The sequence below is a fragment of the Tenrec ecaudatus genome, chromosome 1 (assembly GCF_050624435.1).
Source record: "Tenrec ecaudatus isolate mTenEca1 chromosome 1, mTenEca1.hap1, whole genome shotgun sequence".
NCBI classification, from domain to species: Eukaryota; Metazoa; Chordata; class Mammalia; order Afrosoricida; family Tenrecidae; genus Tenrec; species Tenrec ecaudatus.
In genome coordinates this window covers 146,364,041-146,373,715 of record NC_134530.1, presented here as the reverse complement: position 1 = coordinate 146,373,715, position 9,675 = coordinate 146,364,041, and positions in this window count along the sequence as shown.

The following is a 9,675-nucleotide window of genomic DNA, read 5'->3' as shown; positions in this document are numbered from 1 at the left end:
ATGGACTTGGGTCTTCTCCCGGATAACTGCAGGCTCCTAAGGCGCATGGAAGGGACCCTGGTGGCGCTGGGGGTTTGGCGTTGGGTCCTTGACCGCCACGTTGGCGATTCAAATCTACCAGCCGATTTGCAGGAGAAATAGGAGACTACTCTGGTAACATGACGACGTCTTGAAAACCCTCAGGAGCAGCTGTGCACTGTGTGGCCGAGCCGGAACTTACTGGAGAGCAGTGGGCTTTCAAGTGTCATGTAATCACGATCCTCGGTGGCGGAGGGCTTATGTGTTCGACTGCTAACTGCAAGATTAGCAGTTTGAAACCACCAACCCCTCCTCGGGAAAAAGAGGAGGCTTTCTACTCCCATGAAGAAGCCTATAGGGGCAGTTCTAGCCTGTCCCATGGGCCACTGTGAGCTGGGACGGCTGGGCTGGCAGTAGTGAGCAGCGGCCTGGGATCACACCAGCACAGGAAAGACCTGGGATTTGAACCCGCGGGTTATCCGCTCCCAAACTCGGAGCCTTTCCTCTCCTTGCAGTTTGCCCGTGCCCAGTCTTTGTCTCTCTGCAACACACCAGTCTGGGTGAAGGCTGTGACTGCAGTGTGTGTGTGTGTGTGTGTGTGAACTGTGCGTGTAGCTATTCCATTTTGTAAACATTCCATCTACTGAGAGGAGCCAGCCCCTGGCCATACAGCAAGTTCTTCAAAATGGCACCAACTCTTGAGTCTGGAACGATTCTGCAGGAAATCAAGTCACCCCTTGGCCATCCTCCGGCAATCCATCTTTTCTGAGGGCAGAGTAATTGGGAACAATCGACCCCACCCTCACCCCCTGGACCCCCACCACCCCATGCCAGGCGTGGTGTTAGAAAGGACCTCAAGCCAGAACAGTGGGAAAGACAGAAGCTGCTGGCCGGAAAGGATTCCAGGGGATGGAACCACGTTTTTAATTAAGGCTGGAACCAAACAGGAAGTGATGTTTGCTGCCAGCTGCAGGGTCCCTAGTGGCACAAAGGTTAAGACCACAAGCCCCAAAGTTCGTGGTTTGAACCCACCAGATGCTCCACTGAAGATGTGGCAACCTGCGTCTGTAAAGATCCCCAGCCTCGGAAGCCCCTGTGGGGCAGTGCGTTTGGTTGGGTCTAGTTTGGATACCTTCGCCTTTGAGAGATCCCATTTTCTGCTCCAGGCACCCCCTGTACGTGGCCCCTGCGACTCTAACTTTCTGGGGCAGGCTTAGCGCAGCACGCAGCGCAGACAGTGAAACTTACCCGCCAGGGGCCCAATCCTGTGCCTGGATCTGCCCCAAAGCCCAGGCAAGCGGGCCTCCCTGTGATCCGTGCCCTGTGTGCATGACAAATGGAAGCCTGTCTGTCCAGCAGGGGGATTCTGACAGGGCTGACAGACGCCCCACCCGCTGTGTCATGCTTTGTTAAAGAAAGATGATGGCCAATTCATTTACCTCTCCTCATTTTTTACTTTTTCCTCCCCTTCTGAGCCCCTGCGGTGACAATGATGGAGACTGTTTATTGTACTGACACTGAGAGGGGAGGTGAATGGAACCGCTGGAGGCCTGAGCCAGGCAGGAAGGGGTGGGCGGGGACAGGGGCGGCGTTGAGTCGAAGGAGAACGTGTGTGGGGTGGAGTAGATAGTGGAAGTAAGCAGTGAGAAACTGACAGCTTAATTCTGCCCCCGGGGCTCATTTTATGGTTAATTAGGACATGCAAATGAGCTAGAAGCTCATTTAATACTTTCCCTGGCATGCAGCCCCGCCCCACACCTGACCTACTTCCCAGGCAGGTACAGGATCCCTTTCTCAGCTCAAGCATCTGCACAGGACCACACCTGCGTCTCTGTGGCCCTGGGGCCACAGTGTGCCCACGCGTGGATCCCAACCCCCCAAGGGTTGCTAGGCCATGGTGGGCGGAGCCTGCCTGCTCATCCTCCTCTTTCTCTTCCAACCTTTCAGTCCTGGGCCCTCACACTCAGCACTTCCCCTGCACTTCACTCCTCCCAAATTTGCTGTGAGGAGGGAGACCTAGTTCAGCTTGGCCCCAACCCTATCCCCACTTTCACCAAGAGCCTCCTCCATCTTTCCCACAGGACACCATGATTTCCATAGATCCGGGTTAAAAGTACTGGTGGCTCTGTGGGCCAGGGCATTGTGAACTGCCAACCTTGAGGTTGGTAGTTCAAAGCCACCAGCTGCTCCCTGGGAGAAAGATGAGGCTGTCTGCTCCCCTAAAGATTTACAATTTCCTAAGCCCTCTATGGAAAAAGCAGGAGTTGGAATTGACTCAGGGGTCGTGGGTTTGGGGGGTGGTAGATAAAAGCTAAAGCCCATGGTGTCTCTGGGGAGCTGGGTCTCTCTCTGGCTACTTCAGCGCTGCCGACCCCCTGGGGCAATTAGGGCACGTCTGCACCATGCACAGTGATGGACACTGGACTTGGAGCTCAGCAGGACTGTAGATCCATTCCTGTCACTGAGAGTGAGCGTGCTCCTTGACCTTGAAGAATCTTTCCCTGTAAAGCCCCGATAGTATAGTGGTTATGTGTTGGGCTGCTAACTGCAAGGCCAGCAGTTTGAAACCACCAGCCACTCCAAGGGAGAAGGGCAGCATTGTAGAGTGATAGTCTTGGGACCCCACAAGGGCAGTTCTACTCGATCCTATAGGGTCCTTAGGAGTCAAGATTCACTTGTGGTGGTGTGCTTGGTTTTAATTTGGTGAGCAGGGGGTGGGGGGCACAGGACAGTTGAGCTCTAAGGACATAACGCTCGGGTCCACAACCCAGAACTCAGGCCCTGCTGCACTCCCTGCTCCCTTAGTGTGGACACTAACCCTTGAGCCAACGCAAAGGAGAAATATGCAAAACACATGGTGGCCTCTCTGAGAGCTGTTCTCATCTGCTGGCCCTCATGCCCTCACAGGGCTGTGGTGCCAGCATCAGAGGACACCCTAGGTGTGGCCATGTTTGTGAACATTGTCACACGTTACCCAGAAGGCCAGATGGACACTTCCCCCTGGAGGGAGGGATCTGTGTGCCGGGACAGAGTGGGGGTGGGGTGGATTGGGAAGGAAGCTGGTACTGATCGCCCCACTGTCTGCTCTAAAGAACTCTCCTGCCCACCCTCAATTTGTTTAAGTCCTGTGGCCTTTGAGAAGACTTGGCCGCTCTCCCCCCACCCACTCCCCTGAACGCCCCCCTCTTCTCTCTGCCCCTCAGGGGGAGTGAGCGGCACGCTCACAGTCACGGTGGCTGTGATCTTAGGGACAGTCACCAGGCCTTTCTTTCCCAGTGCTGTTGGTAAGATCTGAATGGCCAAGCTTTCAGTTAGTGGCTGAGCACAAACCCAGGGACTCTGAGCCCAGACACAGCCCCACTTTCTGGCACACACCGGTCCTGCCCCTGTCCCCCAAACAAGGGCATCAGTCTTAGGGTCTTTCTTCCTCCCCACCCGTCCTGAAAGCTCTGAGTGCAGCTCTGTGTTGCCAGCCAGGGAGAGAAGCTGCCCAGGCACAGTGAGGGCGAGGCCCTTCCCGGGGCAGCCCCCCTGGAAACAGCCTGGGGCGAGCCAGGCCAGACAAGGGGGCAGTGCCAGCACCTCTGCCATCTGCGGGCTCTACATTCATGGCCCCTCAAGGTGAGGGCCCTTTCCAGGAAGAGCTTGGAGTCCCTGCCAGCAAGGCCTCGTTTACTGGTGGGGAGGAGGGAAAGGGGGGGGCGGGCAACACATCTCTCCCCATCACCCACCTCAACTGGCCCTGCCCCTCTCTCCGTAGCTACAGACGCCAGCATGTCGCCGTCCTCAGTTCAGGCGAGACAGATGCCGCCCACTGGCTGAGGTGCAGGGTGTTGGTTTCCCGGGGAAGCTGTCCTCCCCAGAGTGAAGAATCACGTTTTGTGTTTCTGTTTCCACCCGCTCAACACATGTCCCTGCTCCAGCTCCCTTCCCTCCTCACTGCCTCCTGACCAGAGGCTGAAGGGGGCAGCTGTGAGGACATGCTGGCCACTGCGGGCGCCCAAAGGCAAGGCCAGTTGGTGAGTAGCTCACACGCCTATCTCTCTGGCTTTGTGTCTGCCTGGGGGTTGGGGGCCCAGGCCTGCTGGCCTCCCTACCCCTCTGCCTTCCCTAAGCTACCCCCTGAGTTGAAGCAGGGGTGTTTGGTGCCCCTAAGTCTTTGTCCAAGGAGCCCTGGTGACCTAGTGGTTCCATGTTGGGCTGCTCACCAAAAGGTCAACAGTTCAAAACCACCAGCCGCCCTGGGGGAGAGAAACGAAGCTTTCTACTCCTGCAAAGAGTTACCATCTTGGAAACCCACAGGGGCAGTTCTACCCTGTCCTACAGGGTCACTGTGTCTTGGGCATCGACTTAGTGGCAGTGAGTTTTTCTCATCCGCAGCAGTAGGCCAGGGCTGTTTGTGACCTCCACCTCCCGAGGGTAGCCCACATCCTGCTTCTGCAGGCCAGGTCTCTGAGCTGCTGCTCAAGGCTCACCCACCTCGACCTTGGACAGTCTAGACCTTGTTTCTCCCCTCGCAGCCCAGCCCCTGGAGAGAAGGGTGCCATGGCAGGCTTTTTCCAGAAAGCTAAGTAGCAGTCTTGCTTCTAGCCCCCTCTCCTAGCCCTTGTGCAGTCCCCTCGGCTCCTGGCAACTAGCTGCTTTGACTTCCATTGCCCCTCCCCACCCCCTACCCCCACCTATTAACCCTCATCCTGCTGCCCCCTCCCACCCCCGTTCTGCTCCCTACCTCCGGATCCGCAGCCTTCCCTCTGCCAAGGGTCATGGCCACTCCACTCCCAGGCCTGCGCAGCCTGAATAGATCCCAGTGTCCACCCTGGAGGTGGTCATCTCAGCTGCAGTCTCCCACCCCTCCCCCCAGGGCTCCCCCTGCCCTACCCGCTTCCTAACCAGGCTGTCTCCAGACCCATTGGGCAACATTTGGGAGTTTTGGTTTAGTGTTTTTTAACCTCCACCAGGGCCCCCCACCCCTCCTTGGTACGTAGCCTGCTGCATTCTTCTTTCTCCTAGGCCTACGAAGGTGGCAAGGGGCAGGGTGGGGCAGGGCGGGGCACGGAGGAAGGAAGTCACCATGGGTGTTGAGCGCTGGTTGCCTGCAGCCCCCCTGCTGGCCACACTCCAGCTATTGTCTCCCTGTAAGTCAAGGGACTGAGGCAGGCGGCACTGAGGCAGTTCTGCTAGGGCTATGTGTAGAAGTGGTGGGGCCAAATGAAGGTAAGAACACGGGGACGGAGGGAGGAGGGAAGGAGAGAAGGGAGAGACGAAGGGAGGGTTGAGGTTCCTACAAATAGAGAAACACCAAACCTAAATCCTACTCCCGGAGCGAGCTGAGGGGCCAAGGCCGCAAAGATCCTCTTTCCAGACAGACTCCAGACAGCAGGCCTCCCAGTTCCAGCTCATGGCTTCCCACTGCCACTCCTACATCCCAGCTGGCCAAGGGAGCCAGACTGCTGGTTATCACAGCGCGCACCGGGCAGACTGACTTCAGCAGGTGGAGGGTCCCTGATCTGCAGCCAAGCATCTGTTCAGAAAAAGTCCATTTATATCCCAGAAAATAAGGGCTTGGGCATTGCACCAGTCATTTCAAGGGCCCAGAGAATTCCAGAGCCGCTGGCCAGGGGGTCTGAAGGGCCCTGCCCGGGGTGTGGGGATCAAATACCTTCTCCAATCAAATGCATCACCCCCCGGACAGTAGGCAGGGCCCACTGCCTGTCCCAGTCCCAGGACTCTATGTCCTGCTTCCCAAACTGGGAGGACTGCATCGCCTTAGCCTAGGTGGCTCCTTCAGATTCTACCACCCACCTAACTGGAGAAACACCGCCCTGCTGTGTCAAGGTTGAAAGGGGCCCCAGAAGGAGCCTCCCTCTTGAGCCCCCAAGGGAAGCCCCAGGTAATCAGGTCTTGGTGGGAGGGGCACACCTACCAAGTAGAGCAGAAGACAAAGAGCCCTCCCACTAGCCTCTGGGTCCCACAGCCCAGCGAAGGGCTAGAGGCTGGCTCATGCCGGCCGTGACAGTGGAGGGAAGAGCACGGGAGGACGTGAGGAGCACTCGGACTGGTCACCTGCCCCGCAGGTCTAGGCGCTCTGCTAACTAGCTGATCTCGGAGAGCAGCGGCGGGCATGCCTGGCCAGGCAGAGCAGTGGCGAGCAGCAAGGGGCTTCTCTCTGCAGCTCGACCGCGTTCGCACGTGAAGAGTACACGGCGCTTCACCTGGAAGCCGTCGAGGCCACGTGCCTGAGAGGACATCTTTCATGTGGGGCATATGGGAGACGAGTGAGGACTAACGACTGGGAGGAGCAGGGCAGTCTGTGGCGGGAGCCCTGACGGCACCGGACTTAATGCCATGGTCAGCTGGCAAAGAATCCCCACCCCTGCCCTCAGCGAACGTCACCTCCCTGAAGGCTGTGCCCAGTTGTTGCCCTCGCTCTGCCTGCTGGGTTGTCCATACTAGTGCCAAGGTCCGCCACCCAGGGCCCCACTTCATTCTTCCCACATTCTCCACCGTACAACACGACACGACACGACACGTCACAGCGCAAACAGGGACCTCCTCTTCCGTTCCTGACGAAGGACTTGCTCACCGTCTCTGGAGCATCCGTCGTGTCCTGTCTGTCATACGCTACTCTGTTCAGACTGTTATGGTTCCTGTGTCTGTATCCAGACACTGCCGTCCCTCCCTCCTGCTCCGGCCCCCCTTTCTGTCCGTGTTGTGAGTGGACTCGCGTGCTGCATTTCCCTGCGCAACGGGCCTTCCCATAAGCACATAAACGGGCCTTGTTTCCTTCATTGAAAAAGGGTAGTTCGATACTGCCAATTTCATTTTTCCCAGCTGTCCCCTAGCCCACTCCCGACCTTGTCCCCAGCCGAGGACTCCACTCACACAGGACCCTGCAGGGAAGCAGTGTTCGCCACACGCGCTCTCATCTCCCAGCCTCATCCGGGAGGACTGCAGGGTGGGGCCCCTGCACCTTCTTTCTGTTACACTCCTTGCTGGTCCTGCCACGCGCCGGCGCACTCTCCACTCGGACCTTGTAGCCCAGCGCCCACTCGGCCTTTCTTCCTCCCAAGCAGTGGCATGGGCTGCGCACGTCCATCACTCAGATACCCACTTCAGGGACATGAGCCTTTGACTCACATTCCTCTGCTTAGTTCTCCTACCCCGTGACCACGCACCCCTTCCCAGTACTCATGTAGGATACAGACAGCAGCGTGTGAACACACCACACAGAGCCCCTTCTGACCCACAGTGACCCTGCGTAAAGTTCCTGGGACAGATCATCGCAACTTCCTCCCAAGGAGTGGCTGGTGGGTTTGAACCATGGACCTCGAGGTTAGCAGTCTAACACTTAGCTGACAGTGCCTCCAGGGTGCCCTGTATCTCCCGCTCACACTGTGTTGTTTTTGCTATCTCCCAGACAAACATACTGCCACCGAGTCAATGCTGCCGCATAGCGACCCCACTGGGGTGTCTGAGATTTAACTGTTTACAGGAGTAAAACGCCCATTCTTTCTCCGGAGGAAGGAGCTGCTGGTGGTTTGCAGATCACCCCTATCCCACCAGCCCTCCTTCGGAAGGAGGAGCAGTCTAGGAAACCCACAGCGGCAGTTCTACCCTGTCCTACGGGGTCACTGTGAGCCGGCCTTGGCGCAATGGCAGTGAGTCCAGGTGCCCTGCCAGCAGTGCCATCAGCAACCAGGCCCTGCTCGCTTTTGAATCCCATTTGGTGTAACATTTGCTACAAGAATTTGCACACCACTAAGCTCTTAAAAGATGCACTGCAAAACAAAAGCTCAAAATCCAAGTCACATCACTGCTTAAACTGGGAAGGTTTATTAAGGCTTTTTTCTCAAGAGAAAACAGCCACACGTTCCTTCTTATAAGAAGCAATTAACAAGGAAATGCAGGGTACACCTTGGGGCCTGAGCCACAGGGGGCCTCTTCTTGAACAAGCCCACAGGCCCAGCGTCCTCCACTTCCTTTCAAGCGCTTCTGAGCGGCTGCAAATAAAATCCATGTTACCTCCTTAGAAAACGGAATGAGGCCCCCAGCTCCAGAGCCCCCAGCTGCTCTCAACCAGAATATTTAAGCAAGACGGGGCAATTCACAGACAAGCATGCTCAACAAGCCCAAGATGAATTTGCAGTAAGCAAATTCCCCGTCAATGCAATGCTTGTGCTCCGTTTTCAAGAATAAGTCACATTCTTTACATTTTGGAGGATGCAAATGCAACAGGCTGGGCAGCCACACTGCCTCAAAGCCTGCATTCATGGCCCTCCTTGCAAGATGGGTTCCTTTCGATCCCTGGCCAAGCACCCAAGCCACTTGGCCCTATTCTGTCGGCAGTCAAGTCAAGAGGGGTTCTTGGAACACAAGCAGCACCTCAAATGAAGCCCAAGACTCAAACAACACAAAAGGTCATTTCATAGGTTACTTTCCTCCAAAATTCTTCACTCCACACGCAATGTCTTAAAAAGCCCAGTCTGTTTCCTTGACCTTCTACCATGGCTGCCAGCAGAGGAAAATACTGTGCAGCCCCACACGTCTCGCCATTCCTCCGTTCTAAGCTGCAAGGCAGACACGTGACCTCACACACACACCGGACCTGGGAGGGTGACTGAAATGGGCAGAAGTCTCCAAGGTGCAGGGAGGTTCATTGCCAAGTCCAGATGGGAAAAACAGCTCCACTGAAAGTCATCTGTGAAATTCAATAAAGTTGGTGATAAAAATGAAAGACTGGGAATTTCCTTAAGGTGTAACTCTTCCCAAGTACATTGTAACCTAAAGCAGGATTGTCTCACGGAAGAGACGGGTGCCACACAGGCATGTGCCACATGTCTAGCCACTCCAGAGAATGCCCCTGGGGCCAGTTCCGTAAGCCAGTGGAGTGGTTCCCACTCACAGCACCCCCGGGGGGTGGGGGGTGGGAAAGAATGGCCAGCTCTGGCTCCACAGGGTTTAAGGCTGTCAATCCTGATGTGAGCAGGCAGCCTCCGCATCCTACCATGGATCCTCCCATGGACCAGTTGGCGGGTTTAAACCATTTGGTGATTAGCAGGAAGTTATTCCTGTCCTCCATATATTTTGGGGGGTACATCCTCCCAGCTTAGTAAAATGACGAGCTTAGAGGAAAAGCCTCCTTTGTGAGGCACACCATGTGGACAGACGGTTTGAATATATCATTTTCACCAGATGGTTGTAGAAGCGTTCACTGGTACTGAAGCTCCACCTGGTGGCGGGTATGAGCAAAGCCAGGCATTCACTGTTAAATTTCTAAAACTCGTTTGGGGGCATTAACATGCCATGTGTTTTGTTTGGGTGGAAAGCATTCTTTTATTAGCATTAATTCTCCTTTAAATTATGTCACGTACATAACTGAAGCTGTCTACTTTATAAAGCCACAAATACCGATAAGAGTATCAGATCCTGGATTTTGAGCACGTAAGATTCATGGAATATTCTAGAAGGGTTTTAATTCTTCAGCTATCAAGATACATCTTAATAGGCATCTGCAAAGAAGCTGTTTTCCAGGGGCTGAGAGGAGGGGAACTGGGGAGTTCTTTCTGAAGGGGTTCACTAGGTTTTTGTTTAGGGTGACAGAAAAACATTTCAAAATGGTCAGTGGTGATAGCTGTACAGGGTGAGTGTAATTCATGG